Genomic DNA, 11,322 nt, shown 5'->3' with positions numbered 1-11,322 from the left:
AAGAACATCCCCGTAGTACACGACTTTCCCGACATCTTTCCAGAAGAACTACTAGGTTTACCTCCACAACGTCAAGTCGAGTTCAAAATCGACTTAGTTCCAGGAGCTACCGCCGTAGCCAAATCGTCCTATCGTCTAGCACCAGCTGAGATGCAGGAACTATCCGGTCAACTTAACGAACTGCTCAGCAAGGGCTTTATAAGACCGAGCTTCTCACCATGGGGAGCACCAGTCTTATTCGTGAAGAAGAAAGACGGGTCGTTTCGTACGTGCATCGACTACAGAGAACTCAACAAACTAACGGTGAAAAATCGTTACCCTCTGCCTTGCATAGACGATTTGTTCGACCAAATGCAAGGGGAGAATTACTTTTCAAAGATTGATCTGAGATCCAGGTATCACCAGTTACGAGTATTAGAGGAGTATGTTCCGAATACAGCCTTCCGAACTCGTTACGGACATTACGAATTTGTAGTGATGCCATTCGTATTGACCAATATGCCCGCAATATTCATGGACTTGATGAATAGGGTGTGCCGTCCTTACTTGGATCAGTTCGTCATCGTATTCATTGGTGACATACTTATCTACTCTCGAAGTAAGGAGGAGCATAGTAAGCACCTGAGACTTATCTTAGAAACACGACAGTCAGAGAAACTCTACGCGAAGTTCTCAAAATGCGAATTTTGGATCCAAAGGGTCGAAGTCTTAGGACACATGGTTAACGAAGAGGGAATCCACGTGGACCCATACAAAATTAAGGCCATTGAGAACTGGTCAGCACCGCAGACGCCTACATAAATTCGTCAATTTCTAGGCCTCGATGGCTACTACCGCAGATTCATACAGAACTTCTCTCGAATTGCGAAACCTCTTACAACATTGACCCAGAAGGGCGTGCCCTTTGACTGGGAAGAGAAACAAGAGAAGGCATTCCAAACGCTCAAACGAACCTTATGCACCGCACCGATACTATCCCTCCCTGAAGGAATAGAAGACTTCGTAGTCTACTGCAATGCGTCCTATCAAGGGTTCGGTTGTGTTCTGATGCAACGAGGTAAGGTCATCGCCTATGCCTCAAGGCAGCTGAAGACACATGAGGTGAACTACACCACGCATAATCTTGAGTTAGGAGCAGTTGTGTTTGCTCTAAAGATCTGGAGACACTACCTGTATGGCACGAAAAGCACTATCTTTACAGACCACAAAAGCCTACAACACATATTCAACCAGAAGGAGCTCAACATGAGAAAATGACGGTGGTTCGAACTACTCAATGACTACGAATGCGAAATTCATTATCATCCTGGTAAAGCCAATGTAGTAGCAGACGCCCTAAGTCAGAAAGAATATTCCGGTCAAGAGTCAAATCATTGACGATGACTATCCATTCGCATCTGTCCACACAAATTAAGGAAGCTTAACTCGAAGCCTTGAAACCTAAATATGTGGCAGGTGAATCCATGTGAGGGATGGATAAGAATCTAGAAGTCAAGGGTGATAGAGCGTTATATCATATAAACCGGATCTGGACACCGAAACACGGTGGCTTCAGAGACTTGGTCATGACCGAGGCGCACAACACTCGATATTCTGTCCACCCAGGTTCAGATAAGATGTATATGGATCTTAAAAAGCTATACTGGTGGCCTAACATGAAACCAGAGATTTGCTACCTTCGTGAGTAAATGCCTTACTTGTGCAAAGGTTAAGTCTAATACCAGAAACCATCAGGTTTACTTCAACAACCGGAGATACCGGAATGGAAGTGGGAGCGGATCACAATGGACTTCATAACTAAGTTGCCCAAGACTACGAGTGGACTTGATACCATTTGGTTCATCGTCGATAGATTGGCCAAATCCGCACACTTCCTACCCATCAAAGATACCGACAAGATGGAGAGACTCACAAGAACTTACATTCGGGAGATTTTACGACTGCATGGTGTTCCTATATCCATTATCTCCAATAGAGATAGTAGATTCACTTCAAGGTTCTGGCAGTCGCTACAAAGTTCCCTTGGAACAAGGCTGGACATGAGTACAACCTACCATCCTCAGATCGACGGACAAAGTGAGAGAACGATACAAACAATGGAAGATATGCTGAGAGCTTGCGTGATTGACTTTGGGAAGGCATGGGATAGTCACTTACCCCTTGTCGAATTTTCCTACAACAACAGTTATCACACGAGCATAAAGGTTGCTCCATTTGAATCCATCTATGGTCGGAAGTGCAGATCCCCTCTATGCTGGGCTGAGGTGGGTGACACACAGTTAGATAAAGGACGAGCACCTGACAGCGCTCTCATAGGTCTGGAGATCATTCGGGAAACAACAGACAAGATCATTCAAATTCATGAACGATTGAACGCCTCTAGAGACCGACAGAAAAGCTACACAGACAAACGAAGGAAACCTTTGGAATTCCAGGTGGGAGACCGCATTCTTTTGAAAGTCTCACCCTGGAAGGGCTTGATACATTTCGGAAAGCGTGTAAAGCTAAATCCAAGATACATAGGTCCTTTCTAGATTCTCGCAAGAATCGGCCCAGTAGCTTACAAACTCAACCTACCCCGTGAACTTAGCAACGTACATTCTACATTCCACGTTTCGAACTTGAAAAAGTGTCTGTCCGACGAGGCTCTTGTAATCCCACTCGACGAGATCGAGATCAACGAGAGCCTCAACTTCGTGGAAGAACCTATAGAGATCATGGACCGAGAGGTCAAGCAAACGAGGCAAAGCCGCATCCCAATAGTGAAGGTCCGCTGGAACGCCAAACGAGGACCTGAATTTACTTGGGAGCACGAGGATCAAATGAAATTGAAATATCCTCATCATTTCGCTTAGTTATTTATAACTATTTATTTCTTAAACTCTAATTTCGAGACGAAATTCTCTCTAACGAGGGGATGATGTGACAACCCGAAATTTCTACCATGTACAATAGATCAATTCAATCAAAGTCAGACTTGTTTCCGCTATCTTTTAGCACTTTCTAGAGCCTGTTTGAGTGTTCTAAGCATAGTACATTCAAGGTATGAGTCCCGGGATGAGTGTATAGGAGTTTAATACCCTTCAAACGAGCCAAACACCCCTTGTTAAGGAGTGTACGGCCGCACACCTGGGTGTACGGCCGTACACCCCCCTTCTGGCCATACACTTATGTGTATATATGTGGGACTTAGCCTCCTTTCATCCCTTTTCACTCTCTTAAGGCCGAATATCACTCCTCTCTCAAGTATCATCCGATTTTGACTTCAAATCTTCAAGTTGTAAGTGTTTCTTCCATCTATTTGATGATTCATTACTCTATATAGTAAAGATCTTCAATTTCATCCATAAAACTACTGATTTTATTTATATATTCAAGTGTTCATCAAGAACACCAATAACACCAAGAGCACCTACTAAGTTTTTGGACCACAAACACCCCTAAAGGCTTCTATATCGTAAGTACCACTCCTCATACTTGTTACTTACTGAATTAATCCTTAGAAAACACCCAAATGATGATCAAATAGGAGTGTACGGCCGTACACACCCCATGTGGCCGTACACCCCTCCATTTGATGCTTAAAGGCCATAAAACTCATGTTCTAGGCAACACTTGATCAAGGACACTTAAGAAATGGAAGATAGAACCTTGAAATACACTTTTGACCATTTTTAGATGATCAACAAGGGTGTACGGACATACATTCTTTGTGTGGCCATACACACCCTTTTTAGGGCCCCAAATGACAATGTACTTTCAATAAGGTTAAAGCATTGGTCAAGACACACCCCTAGATGCTTAAGAAGACTTTAAAATACAAAATGGCATGTTTCACCATGAGTGTACGGCCGTACACTCACTTGGGCCGTACACTCTGGCCGTACACACCCATGAGACACCATATTCTGGCCTTACACTCCTATGTGTGGCCATACACCCGTTATAGGCAACCCTTGGTACTTCTAGCACTTTAATCTAAATGTTTTCTATGAAATAGGGTGTCCTTACTTGTATAATTAGTTGTTTAAACACTAATTGTATACATATACGTATCATTATATGATAAATAGAATCAGTGTGTGTGCTCATGTCTTCACTTGACACCTAGCATCCTATACTGCTCATTCATCCAAACCACTCACAACAGGTGAGTTCATACCCCTAATCAACCTTTTAAATATTTTTAAACACTTTTATGGGGGGAATACAAGTTGAACCATGATAGTTATTATATCAATCACATGTGATTTATAACTTGCAAACAAATGGAATTACTATACATTTAACTATCTTGTCAACAAAACTACTTCAAAATGATTATCAAACACTTTTACATGTTAAACTCTTTATAAAACTCAGTTTTAGTTACCAAATCTTTACTTTCAATTCTTTAAACTTATATATTTTCAAATCATGTCCAATGCATATATAGTATCTAAGTAAGGTTTGAAGGACTTAGGACTGATAATACACTCTATTTTATGTTCCTCGTTTGGTTGTGGACTTAGAGTACCCTATTGTTTGTCCGAGTGTCGTTTGATCCTTAGTTATATATTATGTGTATATGTACAGACATAAAAGCTTGTTATCTCATTTCAACACATTCAGATATACAAACAATTCTACTAGTAAACTATAAAAGGTATAGTTTAGTAAGATACTACTTATTACTTCAAGTACAATGAAACACACAAAGAGTCAGTTCATACATGAGTCAATACATACTATCATGAGAAACTAAGAGAACATACTATGATGAGAAACTAGGAGAACATACTATTATGAGAAACTAAGTGGATACTATAACGAGAAACAATACATACAATACACTATACTATACAAGAGAACATACTACATACTAGATAAAGAGTACATACAATACTCCAGTACATACAATACACTAGTACATACAATACATACTAAGATACTATAACAGAGCGAACATACTAAGATGCTATAGCATGGAACAACTACAAGATCTAATTATACCATCGAATCACTAACTCATTGTTCTAAACAAAAGGTGATAGTTAAATTGGGTATACATGATCATATAACTTTAATGTGGATGTACACGATGCAACCGCCGGTTTGCTTGAGTCGCATTTGGTTCCCAAAATCTTTTGACAGGGAGAGCACATAGTATGAGAACTAGCCATCACATTATACCTTAATAATCAATTTAAGGCAATTAGTACAACAATAGTTATTATAACACAATACTACAGTACTATTATTATTTCCCCATTGCATTCATTTGTGATATTCTCACATAAACGATAATGTAAAAACTATATTTTGTTAATGATAGTCACACTTGGGAGAAATATAGACTTTTACAATAAACAAACCTACAAAATATCTGATGCCTTGGTAGAAGGCTACTTTTAGTAGAAAATATAGGATTTTCTAGGTGATACAACATTTACTACAAACTTTTAAAAAACTTATACTTACAGCACTTACAAACATTTTCATATAAACAAATGACATTAAAATGCTTATGAACTCACTAGCTTTACTGCTGATAAACTCTTTCAAAATAACTTGTATTCTCAGGTCATCAGTAGACAGGTACCGAGGCCAACTTTTGAGAAGATGGAGCACATACAAGACTCATCTATTATTTTGATTCATATTTTGGTGTCTTATAAACCACAGAACTATCACACCCCGAAACCGATGGCGGAAACGTTCCGGGGCGGAGGACGTCATGTAAAGTATCACAACCAATGTACATAGCAAGCATAGTAACTCAGAACATTACATTACATAGGAATATTTACATTTGTTTGAAAGCAAGGTAATACATGTTTTATATATACATTAGTAACAAAAGTAAAGACGTGACTTCTATACGCTCCGTCTTCTCCAAAAGATCATGGGGTACCTGACTAACGAGGACCTGAGAATACAAGCAGTTTGAAAAATATCAGCATAAAGCTAGTGAATTCATAAGCGGTTTGTTTCTGGTAAAAGAACAAGTTTCCTTTGGTTTTCTGAAAAAGTTGTTATCCAAGAAATCCCATATTTCCTTATAAGAGGAGTTTAGTTATCCATTTGTTAAACAACCTGGTTAAGAAAGTTAAGTTATCCCAGGAAAAACCCTTATTTTCCTTAAAAATTGGTGGTTGGTTATCGATTAGGAATGCAGTGTACAAGTATCTACCATACTTGTAGCGTTTAAGTGAAGCATCCTGAAAGCCTGGTTATCCTTGAAAAGTACATTAGTTTTAACACGTATATAAAACTAATAAGTAGGTAGTAAACTAATTTCTAAGGGTGTTAGTTTACTAGGTTCATTATTACTAAAAAGTAAATCTCCATTATTCCAGTTTGCGAGTTCCATAACCATACGATAGACTAGATATGGCAATAAGAAGTCCATTATCATTTTATGACTTTTGTCACCCGTAGACCTGCCGGTCCCACTGTAGCTAGCAGCAAGGTGCGGGGTAGTCATCCTCATATAGATCTATACACTCAAGCCACGCTCTCCGTCCAGGAGATTTTGGTTACAGGGGCGGTCCTCCACTCGCGTATCTCTGTGGAGTGTTACAGAGGACGTGTCTCCAATCTTAAGAATAACGAATTTACAAGTAATAATACGGAAAATCCTGTTTAATGATTGGTGTGAAATCCTTTATGAAACATAAAATATAACATTTTATAATGAGTTTCACAATTAGTTTGAAAACTAACTCTACAAGTTAAACGATTGGTTAATACGGATTTCAGTGTTAAAAACATACGGAATATGAAACATTTCATACGAAATAATAAGTTTGAGTACAAGATTTCCTTGTACTTTTGCTTGTATCCCCCCCCCCCCTCTGAAAACATGAAAAACGCGAAAAATGGTGTAGGGGTATGAACTCACCAGACGAGAAATGTGCCAGTTAGGATGCTAAGTGTCGGTTTAAGGCTTGAACACGCACGAGGATCCTATGTAACATGAGGATATATATAATTGTATCTAATTAGACTTTGAACTACTAATTAAGTAAAATAATACACTCCGAGACGCGAAAACACTTTATTTCAAGTGTTAGGAATGATCCGGGTTGCATCTAAGGGGGTGTAAGGCCTAGATATGGAGTTTTCTCTTCAAGAGTAAACTCTTAGGGGAGATTACGGACCATAGACCATATCCCCATGAGTTTACGGCCGTAAACTCATGGGTGGGGTTCTCTTGGTTGCTCAAAGGGCTTATAACACTTGGGAAATTAAGCTAGGTTCATTTCTAGGGCATATGAAGTGACTGAATCAACAAATGGACCATGATCTTGTGTCGTAAACTCATGTTAACTCCCCAAATATCAATATTTTGGTGTTCTAAGTCCATTCATGTAAGCCCCTAAGTCATATCTAAGCATTAGAAGTGATTTGGAAGGGTTTTAGGGCTTCAAAACCCCATTTATGGGTGTTTGCGGTTTGGGATTGTTCATGGGATGTAAACACATGTCTTTGGTCCTTTTGGATGATTTAGACACGGATTTGAATACTAAACAAGCTAAACTATCAGCTAGGATGGATTACTTACCAATTTGGAGCTTGAAATGGGTGATTTTGGATCAAAACTTGGATTGTAGAGAGAGAGTAGTGAGAGAGAGTGAAAAAGTTTCAAATCAAGTTCTTTCACCTTTATATAGGGTTTGAGTTTAAGGCCCGGTGGAAATCTACCCGATACTGACGTTAAACGGGGCTTATGGTCGTATCCGATTAAGTTGTGGTAACCCGATGTGGTCGTAACTAAAAATTTTCTAGTTAATATCGAAGGTGTTTTCACGTGTTTCTAATGTATTTGGACACTCATGAAGTCATAATAAAGGTCTCAATTTAATTAACTTAATCCAAAAGTTAACGGAAAAATTGAATTACAAGCGGGTTTTATTAACGGAAATGGGTCATAGTGACGGAAAATTTTCAGATTGTCACATTATTCCCCTGTTAGATGGAATTTCGTCCCGAAATTTAGAATTAAGATACAAATCATGGATTTGGAAAGAGATGCAGGTATTTCTGTTTCATCGAGTCTTCGCGCTCCCAAGTGAATTCGGGTCCTCGCTTTGCATTCTAGCGAACCATCACTATCGGGATACGGCTTTGTTTCGTACGTTTGATCTCTCGATCCATGATTTTGATGGGTTCTTCCATGAAGTTCAAACTTTCGTTGATATCGATCTCATCAAAAGGGATTACGAGCGTTTCATCGGATAGGCACTTCTTAAGGTTAGAGACGTGGAAGACAAGATGGATGTTGTTAAGCTCTTGAGGTAGTCGGAGTTTGTAGGCTATGGGACTGATCCTAGTGAGGATCTCGAAAGGTCCTATGTACCTTGGGTTAAGTTTTCCATTCTTTCCAAAGCGTATCATGCCTTTCTAGGGTGAGACCTTCAATAGGACATGGTCTCCAACCTGGAATTCCAAGGGTTTCCGTCATTTATCGGCGTAACTCTTTTGTCTGTTCGTGAAGCTTTCAGTCGTTCTCGGATCTGGATGATCTTTTCGGTGGTTTCACGGATGATTTCAGGACCAGTGAGAGAACTGTCGGGGACTCGACCCTTAGCTAGCTGCGTGTCCCCTACCTCGGCCCAGCACAGATGGGATCTGCACTTGCGACCGTAGAGGGCTTCGAACGGGGCAACCTTGATTCTGGTGTGGTAGCTGTTGTTATACGAGAACTTGATCAAGGGTAAATGAATGTCGCATGACTTTCCGAAATCGATGACACATGCCCTCAGCATGTCTTCCAGGGTCTGAATAGTTCTCTCACTCTGTCCGTCTGTCTGAGGATGATAAGATGTACTCATATCCAGCTTAGTTCCAAGAGCTTTCTGAAGGGACTGCCAAAACCTTGAGGTAAACCTGCTATCCCGATCGGAGATAATGGACACAGGCACACCGTGCAGTTGGACTATCTCTTGGATGTAGGTTCGCGTGAGTCTTTCCATCTTGAACAATTCTTTAATCGGAAGGAAGTGAGCGGATTTTGTCAATCGGTCGACAACTACCCAAATGGTGTCGTACCCTCGGAGATTTGGGTAACTTCGTGATGAAATCCATAGTAATCATCTCCCATTTCCACTCAGGTATCTCGGGCTGCTGGAGCAGACCCGAGGGATTCTGATACTCGACTTTTACCTTAGCGCAAGTCAGACACTTGCCCACGAAGGTAGCGATTTCGGCTTTCATATTTGGCCACCAGTATAGTTTCTTGAGATCCAGGTAAATCTTATCCGAACCTGGTTGAACGGAGTATCTGGTCTTGTGAGCTTCATTCATAACAACTTCCCTGAAACCTCCGAACTTTGGGGTCCAGATTCGATCCATGAAACAATAGGCTTCGTCACCTCTGATCTCAAGTTTCTTATCCATTCCCCTCAAAGCTTCATTCAACACGTTCTCTAGTTTTAGGGCTTCCGACCGGGCTTCTCGGATCTGAACGGATAAGTGGGAATGGATGGTCATCATCAGTGTCTTAACTTTGCGGCTTGAATTCTCCTTTTGGCTAAGGGAATCTGCTACCACATTGGCTTTGTCGGGATGGTAGCGAATTTCGCACTCATAATCATTGAGCAGCTCTACCCATCGCCCCTGCCTCATGTTTAAGTCTTTCTGGTCGGAGATGTGTTGTAGACTTTTATGGTCGGTGAAGATCGTGCACTTAGTTCCGTAGAGATAATGTATCCAAATCTTTAGTGCGAAGACCACTGCTCCTAACTCAAGGTCATGAGTTGTATAGTTAACTTCGTGTGCCTTCAGCTGCCTCGAGGCATAAGCAATAACTTTTCCCCTTTGCATAAGCACACAACCTAAGCCCTGATTGGACGCATCGCAATAGATAACGAAATCCTCTGTCCCTTCGGGCAGGGACAGGATAGGTGCGTTGCAACAGGCTCACTTTAACGTTTGGAATGTAGTGTCCTGCTTTTCACTCCAACAAAAGGGTACACCTTTCTATGTCAGAGTGGTTAGGGGTTTGGCGATTCTGGAAAAATTCTGAATGAATCTGCGATAATAGCCAGCGAGACCCAAGAATTGACGGATTTCAGTGGGTGTCTTCGGTGCCGACCAATTCTCTATCGCCTTGATTTTGGACGGGTCCACGTGTATACCCTCCTCGCTCACCACGTGACCAAGGAAAGTTACCTTCCGAATCCAGAATTCACACTTGGAGAATTTCGCGTACAACTCCGATCTAAGAGTTTCCAACACTAATCTCAAGTGTTGTTTGTGATCTTCTTCGCTTCTGGAATAGATATGTATGTCGTCAATGAACACGATGACGAACTTGTCTAGAAAGGGGCGACACACCCGGTTCATCAGGTCCATGAACACAACCGGTGCATTGGTTAGACCGGAGGGCATCACTACGAACTCGTAGTGACCATATCGAGTCCTGAATGCTGTCTTGGAAACATCATTCTCGTGAACTCGAAGCTGATGGTACCCTGATCAAAGGTCTATCTTCGAGAAGTAACTGGCTCCCTGAAGTTGATCGAAAAGGTCGTCTATTCGAGGAAGGGGATAACGGTTTTTGATGGTCAATTTGTTCAACTCGCGGTAGTCTATACACATCCGAAAGGATCCATCTTTCTTCTTCACAAATAATACCGGGGCTCCCCAGGGTGAGGAACTCGGTCTGATGAACCCTTTGTCGAGCAGCTCATTGAGTTGGCTGGATAACTCCTGCATTTCTGCCAGAGCTAAACGGTACGGGGACTTGGCTACAGGGTTAGCTCCAGGAATTAGGTCGATGCGAAACTTGACTTGGCGTTAGGGAGGAATTCCCGGGAGCTCTTCGGGAAAGACATCAGGAAAGTTACAGACTTCGGGGATGCTCTCGAGGTCTCTAACTTCCTGTTTCTCATTGATTACATGAGCTAGGAATGCATGACACTCCTTTCGCAGAAGCTTTTGAGCTTTGATGCAAGAAATGATGTGAAGATTGGAACTAAGTTTATCGCCGTAGATCATGAGAGTCTGACCAGATGGGAGATTGAGACGGATGGATTTTTCGTAACAAAGGATATCAGCATGATTGGAACTCAACCAATCCATGCCAATGATAACATCAAAGCTTTTTATGGAAACTAGCATTAGGTCAATGGAAAAGGAATGATCATTCAGGGTAAGGGTACAACCTATGAATATATCGTTAGCGTTTTCTTTCTCACCGTTAGCCATCTCAACGGTAAATGTTTTGGTTAATGGTTGAGGATTAGGTTTAAGAAAATGTTTGAATGAATGGCTAACAAAACTTCTTTTAGCACCAGAATCGAAAAGGATATTAGCATAAGAGTTGTCGAGAAGGAA

Source organism: Lactuca sativa, chromosome 5 (genome assembly GCF_002870075.4).
Source record: "Lactuca sativa cultivar Salinas chromosome 5, Lsat_Salinas_v11, whole genome shotgun sequence".
NCBI lineage: Eukaryota > Viridiplantae > Streptophyta > Magnoliopsida > Asterales > Asteraceae > Lactuca > Lactuca sativa.
The sequence above is the reverse complement of the archived record's forward strand: the minus strand, read 5'-3'. Positions refer to the sequence as shown.